At 48.1% G+C, this 18,647-nt stretch overlaps 1 long non-coding RNA gene across 1 annotated transcript; it reads left to right on the forward strand.

Moving 5' to 3' along the window:
- Nucleotides 1-8,694: 8,694 nt before the first annotated feature.
- Nucleotides 8,695-14,463, forward strand: LOC107509933. Its single transcript, XR_001596678.2, has 3 exons — nt 8,695-8,850; nt 13,427-13,550; nt 14,290-14,463. It is a non-coding gene; the product is annotated as an uncharacterized LOC107509933 (long non-coding RNA).
- The last annotated feature ends 4,184 nt before the right edge of the window (nt 14,464-18,647 follow it).

An 18,647-nucleotide genomic window follows, 5' to 3' on the forward strand; every position in this document is an offset into this window, starting at 1 on the left:
GTCTGAGCAGGCAGGTGGGAGAGGGCATCGGTGTGGGATGAGGAGCCTGCTCCTAACATATTAATCCCCCCAGGACTGTTAATATGGAATGTTCCAGAGTGAACTCTTTTCAAGCTGGCTCATTCCTTCATATTCCACTAGAAAGGAAGCAATGATGACATTTTAAACATGGGAACATTCTGTAAACATCTGCAGGTTCTTTCGCCAATGAAAACAGCACCATAAAAAAAAATGTAGATTTTATTGAATTAGGAAAATAAACACGTTTTAGTCCTAAAGACAGTGCATTTTAGCATGTCACAGCATTCTCACAAATACTGAGGGTTCATACTTAAGAGTATTTGACATGTGACAGTGAGCCTCCCACATGTGCACCTCGCATCCTCAAAATCGCCCTGTGAGGAAGGCAAAAATGTCACCCCCACTTTCCAGCAGAGACACCGAGGCACAGAGAGAGCCAGGAGCCTGCCCGAGATTGCAGAGCCTGCATGTGTCCCCAGACCACCTGGTGTTAGAGCCCACATCCCTAACCACCAGGCCACATGAATTCTCTCGAAGGACTTTGAAAGAATTAAAAATCTCTGAACATACACCCCCATGCCTCATGGTGCCTTCTTCCAAGCTCTGCAGGCCTATGTAAGGTGGGGTACTTTCGACTCGTGTGAGAAGTAAACAAAAACTCTAGCCTTGAAGTGGTCTGTCCCTTAAGACAGTAACAGTCTCATTCATGGGAAGAGTTGATTAGAATTATCCTCTGGCATGTCCCCAAAAGTACCAAGAGGCTGCACACAACACCAGTGCCCCCACGAACAGAGCTCCTCCTGGGAACACGAGGGTGTCAGCAAGCATCCTTAATGGTCCACATCAGGATCCCACAGGCTGGCTGATAAAGAGAGCTGGACTGAGGGACAGGGGCGAGATAGAATGCACCCCCCAAGGGACTTGGGACAGAGCAGTGTCAGCACTCACCCAGAGCAGTTAAGGCACTCTGAGAGCAAGGAGACACCTGCAGCTGACATGATGGGAGGTCAGAGTTTAAGTGGCAGTGGTTTTTCTTCCTTGGTGGACTGTGAACTCAGTGGTACACATACATCTTAAGGTAGATGGAATTGAATCCATGAAGGCACAAGTCTAAGTGGCTTCACCAGAGCCGCATGTGTAGGAAAGGAAGCAAGTTCTGAGCCAGGGCCCTACAGCCACAGGTGTTCAGGGGCTGAGGAAGAGCCAGCAGGAAGGGATGGGGGATGTGAGGTGCAGGGCCAGTGAAGTGGGAGGAAGGAGAGGGTGGCCCTGGAGTGCAAATTCCCACTCTGCTCCAAACGCCCCAAGCATGCTCACACACACGCACATGCACATGCCATGCTCATGCACACATGCACATGCACACATGCATGCACCTGAGATCTGTTAAGTCACTGTGCATCCATACCTATTCCTTTGTATTTCTGGTGCTGTTCCAGTGTATGGACCTATCACAGGTGTTTCTCCATTCACCTGTTCAGAGACATACTTGACAGATACAGCTGCTATGGTCATTTGGGTACAAGCTTCTGCATGAACACCAGTGGTCATTTCTCTGTGGTGGACATGTGGCAGCGGGGTTCCCCCTCTTGAAGGAACTCGAGAGGATCATTCTGCTTAAGTAAGCCGCATGCTGTGTCCTGGTCTTCCTGCCACCCTTGACTACTGTCTCTCTCCTCCCCTTGACCTCTTCTGTGGCTATTGGCCAAGATTTCTCTCCTGATTCCCCCTTGCTCTGTCATTTAGAGACTCAGCAACCCAGCCCATAATGCTGTCTTCCTGGACTGTCACCAGTGGTGGTCAGCATCCAGCCTTCTGGGCCTCCACAGGTACAAATCAGCTCTCTCTCAAGCCAGGACAAGTTGTTCCAGCACACTACCGCCTCAGTCATCACCAACCCTCCAACAGCCCTTGTTCCTTGAGTTTTTCATCCAGAAACTAGCTGGTCACCTGTTCGGATCCTCAGAGAGGCACTCGTCTCTGCATTTGGAAGGGGTCTGATTGGATGATTTATTCTCAGCTGTGGGTGTGCAAAGGCCCCTTTGGATGCCCGATGAAATCTATGGGCAGCTCTCCAAATCAGTGTGCACAGCACACATTTTGTGCACAAGGACCATTTGCACTAAGTCCAGACTCCTCCAGTGTCCAGATATGTCAGGGTAGGAGTCTCTGGACCAGATGATCTCAAAGGAGCACTCCAGCTAGAAACCTGACTGTTTCTTTTGATGCACACCATAGCACAGGGGGACATCTGACAAATTGGGAGGTAGGTGAAAAAAGATTCTCAAGCTCACAGCTATTCCTTACGTGAAATAAAATATTAAGGAACCTCAGAACTGAAGATGTAGTGGCTGATGGCATGGGCCAGTTCTCCAAGGGCAGTGCAAGGGCTGTTCCCACATGCCAGCTGCAAACTGCAGCCTCAGTGCAGGGCTCTAACTCCTGGTCTACGCCACAAGGAGAATAAGCACACAGGGCAAGTCCAGGCTGCTGTGCGAAGAGGGGCTGTCTTCCTCAGAATGGCAGAGTCACCAGTCTCTTGGAAACATCAGCACAAATAAGTGACAGTCTCATCCTCTGACTCATCCTCTTGGGGTAAGATGTGCTTCCACCAGAACCCTGGAGGTGAGCAAAGCCGGACACCGTATCACAGCTGGGCAAGGTCAACCCTGGCACCGCATCTTTTACCCCCAAAATCACCATTTTAGACTTCGACTGACAACATCAGTGCCTCAAGTGAACCCTGTCACTGTCAAGGGGAAAAAAAGAGAAAAAGACAAACCAGACACCAGATATGGCAGGCTAGAAGTTTTTCCTAATTAAGATTATTTATGAGCAAGGATTCTAATTTGGCGTAATTATTATTGACGCAGGAATGATATTCTTATTCTGGTCATTCGGCAGAACACTTAAGTGCCCCTGGGAAGGATTTCGCATGTGTAGGTGAGGTCAAGCATCCTGGCCATAGGAAAGGGGTTAGAGGGATGAGCCCTTTGAAAGCAGAGGCTTCTCCTTGGCTGCAAGTGGAAGAGGAAGTCGGAGACCTGGCACAAGAATCATGTGCTCAGAACAGGGCCTGGACTCTGCCAACACCACAGACAAGCTTGGGGTGGGTTTTCCCTCACAGCCTCCATAGGCGAGCCCAGCCCAGCCGACACCCTGGTTTCGATGTGTAAAATCCTCAGTGAATGCCAGCGAGGCTGCTGACCCACAGAACAGCGAGCTGAACAAAGGAGGTTGTTGAAGCCACACAGTTCGTGGTGATTTGTTGTGCAGCATTAAAAAACTACTACAGTCAGCCCATTTGCAAAATTGAGACAATGGAGCCCCAATCTCAGAGGGCTGTATGAGAATTAAGAGCTAATTTACATAAATACCTGGAAAAATAAAGTCCATCTAGAAGTGTGGCCTATTATTCACAAATACCATCAACTTGGTAAAATGCCAGGTATGTGTGTTTGATTATTTGAAAGTTGCCCCACTGATACAGTATGTGAGTCACAGGATACAGTCAAAAGTCTAGAATTTTAAATGAATGAATCACACTCTAAATATGCATCATCTTTTAAAACTCAGAGCTTACAAATGAGCTGTATGGTTATCAACCATTACTTAACAACCCAGACCATAATAAAGAAGATATCAGGCTATATGGAGAAAAATATAAGAAGTCTGGACCTCAACCACCCAACAGCTATTTAATGGATGCTTGCCAGGTGCCGAGCACTGATGCAGGTCCTAGGGACGCAGCAGGAAAAAGGACACAAAAGGTCCTTATTCCCATGAAGTTAATATTCTGGTAGGATGAGACAGAAATTAGATGCCTAAGAAAAATGCAAGCTGATGAGATGGACGTGCAGAACATTAGCATAGGGTAGAGGAAGCTACTTGAGATCAAGAAGGCCACCTAGAAAGTTTATTCTAGAGGGATGCCATTTATGCTGAGGTGTGAATAATGGTCAGGAGCCAGCCAGCTGTCCAGGGGACAGGAAGGGGACATAACACTGAGGTCCCCAGAGGGAAAGGGAGCCAGGAATGTGGCAGGACCTGAGGGGGGTGAAACGGCTGACACTTGGTAAAAGCAGGGAGAGAGGATGGAGTAGAGCTGGAGAGGGCAAGAAAGGAGCTCCGATTTTATGCCAAGTGCAACAGGAGGACTGAGAGGCTTTACACAGGAGAGCGATGTGGTCTGGTCTGAATTTTCCAAGGCCAGCTCTTACTGCTAAGTGGAGAGAGCTTGTGTAGGACCAAGCGGGAACAGGAAGTTCAGTGTGTCATGTTGGGTGTCTGAAGGAGGTGGCAGTGACGGAGAGATGAGGCTCTGTGTGACGTTCAAGAGGTGAAGTCGGCGGATGGATGGCGTTGGGGGCACAGAGTCTAGACTTTTGGTTTGAGCAACCGAGTGGTGCCATTTACTGAGATGGGAAGGTTGAGAGAGGATGAACACATTTCGGGGAGGGGAGGCACCATAGGTTCTGTTTCTGCACCTTAATTTGGACATGCCAATCGGATAGCCAGGTAGAAAGGCTGGGCAGGCCTGCAATTCTGGGGAAAGGCCACGTTGGAGACAGACTTGAGAGTTCGTGTCCTAGAGATGGAATTGAAGATCTGGTCTGGATGAGCGAGAGATGACATGTGAAGATGGGACAGGAGCCCGGAGGCCTCAGCCAGCAAGGTTAGAGGGAAACCAAGAAAAAAGGAGCTCAGCTGGAGAAGGTGTTACAGCCGGGGCGAGGTGGGTGCTGGTAGAGCATGTGTAATCCCTGAGTAAGCATTTATCACACCCTGATACCCCTCAGTCCCGACAAACACGGTAAGAATATGCTGAGGTTATTGTCTGGATCTTTTTGCTCACTCTGGTTTGGAGAAGGCAGGCTATGCTTTTGAAATGTTAACAAGAAAAACATACAGCAAAACTATTATGAAGAGCCAAGGCAGTTAAATTCTCCATTCTTGGCTAACAGGAAGACCTCATGAATGGTTTTTTTCCATTGTAAAGAGCAGCAGATAACAGCCTTCACCATTTTGCATGATTTGATATAACCGGGAAGTTCCTCGGGCTTGATAACTGACGAAACCAAACCAAACCAAACGCTTCCTGTCTAAAGCATTCCTTGGTCTGATGCACACTGCCGTCGCATACTCTGAAGGAGCATCCCGATTTGAAAGCCAGCAATATTTATAAGAGGAGTATTGCTTTTTAATTTCCTCTTCATTTCACACAAACACGAACACCATCGGCCATTTGAGTGTGCCCCTTGAAAAGCTCATAATTAAAAACTTTAACTGTGTTGAAAAAACAAACAAGCATATTTCCTGATTGCAACCGATGGGTTCTTAAACATAGCAAGAACTAAAGACAGTGCACTAATCTCTAGCGGTTCTTGATGAAAAGTTATGAGTTAAATATCTTATCTCATAGGGACCAGCACCACTGAGGGTGTGAGAAGGACTTGGCAATGAACTCTCCCTGGCCCCAGTGTCACTCGTTACCCACTCATTACAGGTCTGCCCGTGTCTTCCTGCCTCCTGCCTGCCACACACCACTCCCTTCTCTGAACTGTTTCTTTCACTTTTGTGATGAGACAAAGCCACAGATCCGATCTGGCCACTCTCCTGCTTTCACATCTGCACAGCTTTTTGGCGTCTGTGTGGGGTTTAAGGGTTTGTCCCTGAGTCAAACAGACACAGATTGAAACCTAGCTCATAACCGAGTGGCCTTAAGAAAGTGACCTTCCTGAGTCTCCAGTCTCTCATTTGGAAATTGAGGTTAGCCTAGCCGTGGTCATCAGAGTCTTGTCCCAGCATTCTGATGTGGGTTAAATAATGATACAAGTGGCGTGTTTAGCACAGGGCTAGGTCCCTAGCAAGTGGCAGCAAGTGCCAGGACTCTGCAGTGAGTAAGCTGCCATCTCACAGCCACTTCCAGTGGGCCCTCTTCCCCTTCATGTGGCCCTGGAGGCTCTGTCGTCCTAGTAACCCCCACCCTAAACCACCTATCACACCTGGGAAAGCAGATAAGCTGGACTCCACCTGGCTGCAATGTAACAATGGCTCAAGTTAGGACTTTGTTTCTCTCTGGTGTAAATGGAGTCTGGCACAAGTCATGCAGGCTGATATGGCTGCCCAGGTGCCACTAGAAACCTCAGCTTCTTTCCAACCTGGCATCCTGGAGCACGGCTTTCAACCTCAACCTGACCTCATGGTCCAAGATGGCTGCTGGACTCCGGCCAGCAAAGCCATATTCCGTGTGTTGACAGTAAGAGCAAGTGAAGGAAGACAATGAAAGCTCTACATGATGGTTCCGAGTGTGACACTAGATCACATGGCCTCTCCTAGCAACCAGCTAGTCTTAGAATGTAGTCTTTTTACTTGACACATTGTCATATGAAATATAATATGTTTTTGAATTAAGCAAGAAGGGAGAAGCATCTCAGTGGGCAACTAGCAGCGCCTACAGTGGCATGGGGCCAGGCGGGGCCATCCATAGGATCTGGACACTGGAAGGGAGAAGGTCCATGTTCCCTTCGACCCACAGCCTGGGAGCATGGTCACGCACACACAGGATGGGGCCAAGGAGCATAGTCACACACACAGAGGATACTGTTGGTGAGGGACAGAGTGTGCGCCTGAGTGAGGCTGCCAGCTGGCACCCCTCTCCCCTTTCCGCTTTTGTATTTTCCTGTAATCCCTTCCCCACCCCTATCCTCACTGCCAACTAGACCGAAAGGTCCCACTGAGAAAACCCCACCTGCCCACATGCACACTCCTCCAGGCGACCACAGATGCTCGTCACTGGATGACTGAATGAATAGCAAGTGTGCTCATATTGGGCAGGTACAGATCCATCCCAACAGCCGTCTCCTGAGCAAGGGCTGTGGTGCTGGCCTCCTCCCCCTGCCTCCACTGTTCCCATGGTGTCAGGGAGTGACAGGAATGACACTTCTCTCAAGGGAAAGCCCACAGAGGCCGGCACATAGTAAGCCCTCGGTCAGTGCCGGCCATTCATGTCATTACTACATGCTATCAACTCTGACATGCGCTGCTTTTTCTCAAATTGTAACGGCTTTTTCACTACGTGGGAGTGTCATGATTTTATCGGCAGAGGATTTTTTCATTTGGTGGTACGTAGACATGTGCTCTGCTCTATAATCAATGCTGTCTGACATCCAGTGGAACTGTTATTATCTGGAAAGAAACACAAGGGTCTAGAAATTCAGAGGCTTAAAAGCTAGGAAAGCTCAAGTTCACCACCATTTGATCAAAGGAGAGGCCAGGGTCAAGGAATGAAGCAGGTCTGAGACCAGCACCTTGGGTGTGATCACGGCCGTGTGGGTGTAGAACTGTCTAGTTCCACACAGCTCAGAAGCTGACTGTGTTTCTATTACACCTGAATTGTCCCAGAAACTGTGAGCTAAAAACAACACGCGACACATACAATGGAACATCATTTAGTCATAGGAAGGAATGAAGTCCTGACACATGCGACAACGTGGCTGAACTTGGAAGTGTGCTGAGTTGAAGAAGCCAGTCACGGAGGACCACATGTGTGTGACCCCATTTCCATGGAGCCTCCAGGCAGGTCCACGGGGGCAGAAAGCAGCTCAGTGGTTGCCGGGGGCTGGGGCAGGGGTCAGGGACACCTGTTGATCAGTTATTCCTTAGCACATCCCTAGGGGCAAATTCACTTCTAATGGCATTCGTTGAATTTTTATTTTTGTTTTCTTATTGTTTTTGTGTTGTTTGCATTTCATAACTCCAGGTTACCCACCTGGCAGTGCCTGCGCAACACTTGCCCAGTTTAGGGTAAGAAGAGGCGCGTTAGGCAAGAGAGCGGCCGCTGGTCAGCTCTTTCATCAGCAGCTGGAGGGAAAGTATCAAGATCTTGAAACCATGGATGTTTTCATATACAGTTTCTTTTCGGTGATGATAAGAGTTATAATTACTGCCTGGGGCGACCTAGAGAATGCAGAAGTCTCGAGACCATCGATTCCCCCTCTCAAAGCCTTGCCCCCTCCCCACTCCTTCTTTCCCTCTCCCCCTCCCTTCCTCCCCTCTCTCCTTCTCCCTCCCTCCCTCTCTCCTCCCCACACAATTCTGTTTATACAGTTGTATCAGCCTTTGTACCTGCCTTACTTCACTTAACATACAATGTAAGCATTTCCCCAATTATGAAAGTTCCCCAGTGCTGGTTGTCGAGGTCTGTTTTCATGGTGACACTTCAGTGGCCCTCAGTGGGCTCATTGTACCAACCCTCATTACACAAAGCTGGGGCGCAAAACAGGGACCAGGGCTGAGGGCCACCTGTTGGGCTGCTGACTCCCAGGGGCAACACATCATCTGCTAAGCAACCTCATGAATCCAGAAGCTCTTTCCTACAGAAACACACGCTGGCTTTGAACCAAGGAGGCAGACCCAGGCCGCAGCAGCCCCGGGGTGGGGGAAACCCAGACACAAAAGGAAAAAGGAAACGACGCCAGTGATTGTGTGGTGAGACTACTGGGTTTAACTTCCAGGAGAAAAGAGAGTAACTCTAACTCATAGTCGCATCACGGCACAGGGTGTCCGCCCACAGCCGCCCTTCCTGTACTGCCTGCCAGTGCACCTTAGGGCGCAGCAGCCCGTGGGCCTGGACCACGGCTGGGCAGTGTGGGCACTGACCCTGACCCTACAGTGGGGCCCGCCAGGTGCCCTGGCGTCTGACTTGGCTTCTCTGAAGCCAAACATCTTCTCTGCAGAAATGCAGCAACACGAGGATAGGCTTTGCAGATTTATTCACATCTGTGTCCCCAGCACTCAGCATGTGCCTGGCGCATATTGAAGCATGCGGTAAGTTTATTGCATCGTAACTCTTCTTGCAAACTCTGTCTGCATCACGAGCATTTTCTCCAGGGCCAGACACGTGCTTAGCAGTCACTCTGCCGGTATGGGACAGCCCTCTCAGCTTGCTGCCCCTTCACTGACCGACCCCCATAATGAGCTAACCTTGGCTTCAGCAAAGAAGGGCAGAGGGACATGGAAGGACGGAGGCGCAAGTGACCAGCGACCAACTTCCCCTATTTCAAAATCGTGCTTCGGCATATATGTCTCCTTCAAATCTCTTCTTTGTTTCTTATTAGTTTATCTCTCCCTGGTTCCCAGGACCCAGAGCCCAGGTTAGTCATGTAAATGCTGAAAGTAGGTCATGTTACAAGTCAAATATGTCTTCAGTGGGCAGGTCTGTGTGCAAGCCACACAATGTTATTTCTGGGGAAATGCAATGACAGTTCTGCCTTTAACAGAACACTTTGGGCCAGGTGTTTGCACCTATGTTAAGTGCTGCCTGCCCACAGACTTGCAAGGGCATCTGGATCAATCAAGACCATTGTGGAACCTCCTTGACCCAGGAGACAGGGAGGTAAAAGGGGCCACCTGCAGTGGAAAGGTGTCTTAGCCGGCACCATCTTCACTGAAATGCTGACTCCGGAACAGAGGTGGCACATAGCAGGTGCTCAGTAGATGAATGGAGGAATGAAGGAAGGAAGGAATATCAGAGACTGCATCTTGCTGAGCTGTTCTATAGCACCTTGGGCCTCAATAAGTAGTGAACACAGCCCCTGGGCAAAGACAGGGGAAGATAAGCAAGGGCATCGAATGAGCCAAGCCTGGTTACAGCCCAATCATTTTGCTTGGTCGGCACTACTTGGCCCAGCTCTCTGATTTTCTAAAGGCTAATTCCTCCTGGGAGAACCTTATTAAGTTAGGAGAGCATTTAATAGCCTCCACATTTATCTTTGGATCTAAAAGCAAACAAAAGCTTTGTTTATCACTTTGCTCAACTAAACAACACATGAATATGATGTGTTCAGGCCAGAAGCTACAAGTCAAATGAACAGAGTGACAACCAAAGTCCCCTGACAATTTATGAGCTGATGCAAAAGTAAAAGCTGATTTCAAGTTTGGGCTTGAGGGGCGTGGAGACAACCGCAGTGAGAAGGGTTGTTCTTTGCTGTTCAGCAGACAAGACTCTTCCATTCCTACATCCAATTGTCCATTTCATTATCTAAGACACTTAAATAGTAGCCAGAGGCGAGATCTGCAACCTGTAGTGTGCTCCAGTTCAGAACGCGTCTACATAAAAGCTTTGTGCCAACCTGTGGTCATTGGCCAAAGTCCACTTTTATCAAGGGGAAAGGATTTTGCAAAAGTAAAGATAGAGAGCAGGTTGGCTGATGAGGTGGCCAAAGCGGGTATTGATGGGCATGGGAATGGTTGGGTGAGGACTTCGTGCTCGACCTGAACCTCCCCCTGCCTCCCGATGGGCCAGAAGAACACATTAATGCTTAGGATCAGGGTCCACAGCGTTGCCATTGGGTGGGGACACAATTCCCTCAAAGGTTATTTACATGGCGAGGACGATATTTCTTTTAAATTCAAAGGAAAATCTGCCTGGGCTTTTTGTATGATTTGTTTCAGTACATTAAGTGACAAATGGTTGTCACCGGGATCTTATGGAGCACTCAGGGGAGAGTCTACACATATGGAGGCTGGGAGCGCTCCCACTTGTGTGTGCCGGCAGTGGTTGGGTGCCCATCGCATCCCCCAGCCCCTCAGAACAGGTCCCTATGGGTCTATAGAACAGGGCACTGCAACATCTGTATTTCTTAGGAAGAATTTTATCCCACGTAGCAACAGCCTGGAAACATAACTAGACCCTACTGCTGGCCCGAGGGGAGAAGGGGTGTTCACAACCTCACTCAAGGAAACAGCTAACATGGAGAAATAGCTGCCAAAAACGGCCACCTGCTGTGAGACAAACTGCTCTGCGAGGGCCCGGCTTGCTCAGCCTGCGTCCCTCTGCCAACTCCCTTGCCCGCCCACCAGGCAGAAGGAACCCTCCAAGCGTGTGGCCACTTAGCTCCTGGCGATAAGGCCGAGTCCTCTCATGGTGCGTGTCCAACCTTGTCACTCAACCCACCAGTGGCAAAGACTGTCCCTCTCCTCAGGCCTGTCAGTCCATTTACATGACAACTTCATTCTTCAGTCAACAAAGGACAACTTCCCACGCTCCCCATGCACCGCAGGTCTTCCCCCTGCAGAAGCCAGAGGCCTCCTTCAACAGGCACTCATGGGTTCTCACGCTTCCCGGGCTAAGGTGTCACGCCTGAGGACATGGCCAGGCCCCATAGCTAGAGAAGCAAGGGAAAGCCTGTGAGAACCAGCCAGAAAAATGTGGATAAAAAAGAGTCACACACACACACACACACACACACACGCACACGCACACGCACACGCACATGCACACACACACGAGCCAGAAAACAGCAGGCATTGGTGAGGATGTGGAGAAAAGGGAACACTCGAGCACTGTGGGTGGGCACAGCCACCACAGAAAACGGTATGGAGGGTCAAAAAGTTAAAAATAGAACTGCCTTATGACCCAGCAATCCCTCTTTTGGGTATGTGACCAAAAGAATTGAAAATGTGGTCTCCAAGAGATATCTGTACCCCCACGTTCATGAAGCACTGTTCACAGTAGTCCAAAGATAGAAGTGTTCATGGCAGATGACTGGATAAACAAAATCCAGCAGGTATGTACAGTGGAATACTTTAAAAGGAGACCAAATTCTAACCCCACCACAACACGGAGGAATCTTGAGGACATGAGGTAGAGTAAAATGAGCCAGACACAAAAAGGAAGGTTCCACTTTACACAGGTACCGACGGTGGTCCGGCTCACAGAGACAGGAAGTAGGTGGCAGTGCCAGGGCTAGGGGAGGGGAGTTTGACGAAGGCCAGGTTTTAGTTTGGGAAGATGAGAAATTCTGGAGGTGGTGGCGATGGCTGCAGAAGTGCGCGAATGCCGTGAATGCCTGTGGACTGCGCGCACTTGAACGCGGCTAATGTGATAAATTTCATGTTGTGTGTATTTTAGCACAATTAAATTTTTTTTATCAAAGCAAGATAAAAATAAAAATCAGGTCACCTCTTGAGCCTTCGAAGATCACCAGATCCTGAGCAGGCTCCGCGGCCGGCTCCAAACTCTGACGGCCTGCACCCGTCAGAGCTGCCCCGTGAGGTCATCTCCGGGACAACTGCGTGGACCTGGTCCCTGATGGAGGGTGTTCCCAGGCTTTTCTCACTTCAGAGTCTGAACATCCTCCAGCCAGACCCTTTCCCAACTTGCAACGCCAAGACGCATTTAGTGGTGGGCTTCTAGATGCGTCCGCGCCAGTGCTAAGTCGAAATCCAGGACTCTGCGAAGAACTAGGGCACCAAATTATGTCTCCTTGAAATTACTAGGAAAGATGGTGGCTGCTGACTTGGGACAGAGTCTCAATATTGTCATTGATTGGAGAGGGTCAAACCCAAATCTGTTGGAAAACTAAGGGACCAGGAGTTTTGTGATGTGTGGTTTGGCTATTCCTTTAGTGGATGAGGATGCAAACACAGCTTGTCTGGGTGACCCCGAGGCTGGTGGCAGAGCCCAGAGGCCCCTCCAATTCCATTCTGGCTCCAATCTGCATGCTCATGTCAGGTTCTCCCAGCTGTGCCAAGCTGGTTGTGATACGGCAACCTGGACTCATGTCACACTCCCTGTGGGGCTGCGTGGACACAGAGAAGATCACAGCTTGCCCGGTCCCCGGGTCTGGCAGAGGTCCCTGGCACTGCTTGACAGACTCGGGGTCAGTGAGGGCCTGGCATCCCTGCCAGAAACTGAGTCCCATCCCTCAGGCCTGTCCCTTTCCATCTTCTGAAATACAGGTCAATCCTCATTTCCTCCTGCTAACATTTGTGTGACTTTAACTCCGGAGGCAGAAATTCTTCCCATACCACCATTGCTTTCTCTAAGGCCAGCTCAGTTTACATTAACAGAATTTGATACCTTGGAGCGTGTCAGCAAATCCAGAAAACGGCATACCCACCACCGTCACCATGCACAGTACTATATCCCCATCTGCTGTGTTTCTGCTGGGCTCCCTGGCACCCAGGGGCTGAGCTGCTTGACTCCTCCCTAGGCCTCATGGCTCATGCTTAAGATTCTGTGAGACGACCTCTGACTCTTCTCCTAAATTCTCTTTTTTATGTGACCTCCAGGTTCCTGAGTTTTTTCTCTCTTGCTGCCAAAAAGGCCCAACATACACATCAACGGCATCTGCCTTTTTGCAGCCTCTGCTACCCACACACCAGACAACAGTACTTTATGTGACATTGCAGCTTCACAGAGCTACACTGAGCACAGGAGTGACGGTTCTCCCATGGCTGCAGTGAACGCCCGCGGTGTCGACCCCAGGGACCAACATCGCGATGATGTTTACTGTCTCAGAGTCTCTCTCATTGGGGAACGTGAAGCAATGTTTCTATAGTTAAAAGTTGCCTTGCAGTTATGGGAGTGAGAGCAAACCCACTCATTTTATGTCCACAGCTATACTAGAAGCGGAAAGCACCTCCAGCGTGGCACAGCTGACGGTGGCAGGCCCCGATGTCGCCCCCGCCATCAACAGTCCATGTGGCCTGAGCTAATCACCCCTCCTGGCTGCCTTCGCGAGGTGAGGGCATCCAGCAGGACAACGGTTCTTTGTTCTTGCAGAGAGCATGCTAGACAGTGCAGGGGCAGGGAGGAAGGGGCGTGAGTCACAGGGGACCCACTGCAAGTTCAAGGCACAGGGATTCCAATAGGAAGGCCATACCGTGCATAACAGGTCCTGACATGGCCCGGAGAGGAGATGGACCCTGTCCTGCCAAGACCCCTGTCCTGGACAGCATCTCAATGTGGAAACTCAGGCCCAGAGCCCGTAAGAGACACAGAACCCTCTTTACACCTCTTAACATCTCTAAGAGCTGGGCCTTACCCAGTGAGAAAAACGTGTAAGGAACACAGAATGCCTGGTGATTATGAAAGATATAATTGGGTATTTGATTTTTGAATCTGGATATAAGTTAAAAGGTAGAAAATGATGGGGCTAAGGTAGTATGTAAGATGAACGTGCATTATAAGCTTAATTCATCAGGGTTACAAAAACGTGTCAAGTGTTTGGAAAAGGCTTACTTGTTAAGGGGTATTTAAGAAGAAAATCAAATATATTAGGTGTACATATGCAGCTTAAAAATTTTAGAGACCATGATTATGGGTCATACAATGAGATTAGTAAGTAGAATAACCAAATTTATAAGTTGAACTCTAAAGCTTAAGGCAAGTAGGTTTTCAAAGTTTAATATTCTAGTGTTCATTTTTCAACTCCAGTGAATCATATCTGGTCTTTTCTCTGCTCTCTTGTCATCGTCTAGGACCAGAGAATAGAGGGACCCCATCCTGCCAAGACAAACAGCATCCTGGGAAGGTGACAAATAGTAGATCTTTTGAGAACACAAGGAATTAGCTGGGACCAGTGAGATAAATCCAGGAAGGGAAGCGAATCCTGAAACCTATATGGCCTTAAAATCCGTGAGTCACTTTATATAAAAAAGGTATGATAAGAATTTAAAATATTTTTATTTAGAATATTTTTGGGGGATGTGTTTTTTGTTTATTTTTTATCAAACAAAAAAGTGCTTATATGTGTGGGCAGCTACTGCCATCGAGGGCAGGCTGGTATGTCAGTTCCAATGTCCTGTTCATCCTGGGGACAGACTGGCAGGGACATCTTGTCCCAGACACAATCCCTCCGACGGCCTGTGGACTTACTCACATGTAGCCAGACCTGCAAGCTGCCCACGTCCCTTAGGCTGCAGAGTCCCTTCTGTCTGTGATTCTGCGTCTCTCCAGGGAAGAGCATGTGACAACGTGGCAGAGAGCACATCTGACCCAGGGACCCCAAACTACTGACAGGACATACCAGATAAGCATGACAGAGCCAGTCTTAAGTTCCCAGCCCCTCACTGTGCTCAGTGCAAAGTCACCAAGGTGGGGGGCTGGAGACACACAAAAGTACACTCTTAAGAGACAAGGACAGCCACGTTTGTCAACTTCCCAGCCCTAGGGGCATCCAGATCCCAAAAAGATCTTGGTGATCAGATTCTGCAGGTCCGGGGAGCCTAGGAGTCTGCATTTCGTTCCTGTTCCTTGGGTGGGGTGCCGCTGCTGCTAGTCCCAGGCCTGCACTCTGGGCAATAGGGTCAGAGTCGAGAGTGAGTCAGGGCCTAGGAGGTCCGGATGACAGGCACACATCTGACCTGAGACTGGGCACTGCACAGGAATCATGGCACCAGCCAGCTCTTCTCCCGTCCCTGCGGGTGTCATAGGTGTGCGCACACACACACACACACACACACACACACGCACACACTCTCACAAACACACACACTCGTGTTCATGTGGGAGAGACTATTCAAAACCTGCTCTACAGATTTTTATTCGTACCCGACATCACTTGGGTAATACATTCAATCTGGAAGTTCGAACATCGATTCTTGAAGTTTCTGTTTGAGTCTTGGTTACAGGAGTAACTTTTCAAAGCAAATGTCTAAAACACACTCCGGTATCTAGGCTAGGGGCTGACAGCATCTAAACTCAGCAGAAGTGCAGGGTTTTTAATCGATGTTAATGTGCACTCGAGTGCTCAAAGCTCAAGACTCTCAAATGGGTGTGATTATCTCATTCCTCAAGAGCCTGACAGCTGTTGACTGCCAACACCGTGAAGCGTAGCAGACACCATGGAGGGGGAGGTTCAAGGACATACAGTCTGGAGCAGGTCCCAAGATGCCTTTTTCTAATCTGTCAGTAGCTCATTCTCATTGCTCTTTATCCTACAATTATATCATATGCTCTTCAAATGGGAAAGATTGTCAATGAATACATGGTGTACAAGTAAGAAAAGTAAACAGTGCTATTTCTTTGAATATCTGCTTCATTTAGAATTTAAGTTATATTGTGATCAAACAGTCTTTCATATTCTGAATGAAACAAAATAGAGCATATGGCCAAATGGGAACCCTGGCCAGAAAAGGCAGGGACAGAGCAGCCACAACTCACACTGAGCTGGGACGCTGTGGGGTGGTGGTCCAGGTGTGGCCATGTGGCCTGCACCCAAGTGATACAGCACGGCGTCCTGTCAAACCAGCATGGGCTCAGGCTCTCTGACCTCGGGCAGGTCATTCGGACTTGTTCAGCATCACCTCTACTTCATTGGGTCACCCTCACGACGAAATGCGACATCTTCCACAAAGCGCCAGTGCATGATGAGCCTCCGCTACGTGGCTGACACACCAGAGCGTTTCTGCCCTCAGAGGCTTTGTACCCTTTTGCAGATTATCACAGGTCTCTGTAGGCTGTCTTTCCGAGATAGAGAAAAGACCCACCCTGGGTGCTTTCTCATTCTCACACCCTTCTTTTTCTCCCAGGTGAGGAATTTCGTTTCTGTACACAACATCACAGCAATGACAATATCTTGTCCATGGTACTTTGTGTCCTCTTGGTGCTTGGCCAAGGTCGTGAAGATATTCTCCTGTTTTCTTCCAAAAGTTGACTTGTTTTACTTTCACATTTAAACAGACCATATATCTAAAATTGATTTTTAGTAACACTGTTGTTGATGTTAATTTGGTGTTTAAGTAAATTTGAATATCAATTTAGTAGAATTTGTCATAATTTTTTTTTTGCTTTTTAATAAGAAACCGGAAATTTAGAAAGTACTGATTTTATTGGTGCAAAAAAATTTATAAATCCTAAAATTATAATAATGTTCTATTTTAACTTTAAAATAGTCAAATTATCAGGAAATAATGTTTCCATTTTATGAAGCCAAATAAAAATCAATTTGCTATAAGTATTAATTGCATACCTAGAGGGAGAAAGTGTGTGAGGCGAATGAATCGTGGTGACTATTTAAGACACTTGGGCTGTTTTAACAAAGAATCCATTCAATAATGATTTATCGATATGTGCATTTTAAACATACATTTGCAGTAAATATATTTATAAATTTTTATACTTGTTAGCTATTTTATACTCATATTTATTTGTACATGTTTATGTATTTATCGATACGTATGACATAAAAGACAATTATACTGATGTGCCTATGAAGATATGGAGTTAGCATGAGTGAAACTGGGACATTTCAAAAAAGTCCTCAGCCTAACCACCCATGAAGGCACTCGGTGATGCCATTTGGGTACCATATTTACTCACCACCTCTGAGCATTGTCATTATATCAAAACAGAGTCTCTTAGGTCACAAATGTGCACCAGAAGCATGACCTCCGTCTATCACAAAAGACGCTGGTATTGATGGAGTGGCCGTGTCGTTTATTGTGCGGCATTGCTGGCGGGAGAGACTGATGCAGACAGATGCGGCAAAGCGCAGCTTCCCTCGTTGCAAACTGACTTCAGAGGCTGGTCTTGTGGTGGCCGATTCACTCAGCAGGAGCAGCAGCTTATTTCTCCTTGTTCTGAATATGAAGAGAAATGAAATCCTGAAGCAATCTGACAGCGTTGGGTCAAAAGCAAAATTATATGCTGTCTGATTTACAGGCCACAAATCACTGTTTATGCCCAGATATAAATACTGTCATCAGCAATCCTGGCAAGTTCACATTGAAGTGAAAAAGCACGCTGCCTGATGGAAAGCCGGGGTCCAGTTGTTCCTATTACAAAGACGTGGACACCAGAGCAAACGTCAGTGACCCGAGCACTGCATCCGACCTGAATCCCGGCCTGCCTGAAATGGACAGAGCTGTCAGGATATTCTGAAGCTTTTAAATTGTTTTTTCTTTTATTCTTGCCAAAGTAAAAGGCTGATTACACATCCACATGGCCTGTGGATATCTGAGAGGGTATCTTACCCCCATATCCTAGCTAAGACTCATGACCCAAAACTCTGTCCCACACATAAATTTTGAGCCGGAAAACTTCTCAGAGACAGAATTTCTGAGGACTGTATCGAGTACCCAGGATGCACAGGCTGCATGACCCTAGGCCAGCGACACAGAAGCTTAGCCGTACTGTCGCGCCCATGCTGAAGGTGGCTACTCGACACCCAGTTTTCGTTTAATTATAATGGATCCTAAGCCACTCTTCCTTGCAACAATTTACCTGTATGATTTGCTTCTTTCAACGCCAAATTAGGAATTATGAGACTGAGACCTCCACAGGAAGGTAGACATGGCCATTCTGAGCAATTATCAAAGCTGGCCGCACCAGGTTGCCAAACGCACCTAGAAAGGCCACCTCTGACATAGGACTTCAGGTCCCCAAGGAGACTGTTCTTTTCTGAGGTTTAGCAAGTGTGTCCTAATTCGCCACCAGGCACGCCAGTGGGGCGACAGGACAAAAACATGCTGGGCACAGCCTCTCCTGTTCTTGGCTGGTTTCTTGATGAAATGAAGTAGATGATGAAATAAAATCTGGTGACCCCACCTGTTCTTTACCTTGGCGCTGGTGAAAGGACCCTGCCCTGCCCTGTGGGCCTTCTGCCACTTCTAGGACCCCATTGCTCATCGAAGCAGATGTCAGTTTTCCTTTCCCTTCTGTGACAGGACCCTTCACAGCAGAAAATGCCCCAGTTAAAATCCTAGGAGTGTTAAAATTTCAAAACTGTGTTAGTGAATTCAGCACCCACTTCCTTTCTGTCGGGCATAGGGAAGAGATGGCTAATACTCAACATTATTCCACGAACCTTTCATTTCAAACTTCATCCTAAGCTTTA

Source organism: Rousettus aegyptiacus, unplaced genomic scaffold, assembly GCF_014176215.1.
Source record: "Rousettus aegyptiacus isolate mRouAeg1 unplaced genomic scaffold, mRouAeg1.p scaffold_m13_p_7, whole genome shotgun sequence".
Lineage (NCBI taxonomy): Eukaryota > Metazoa > Chordata > Mammalia > Chiroptera > Pteropodidae > Rousettus > Rousettus aegyptiacus.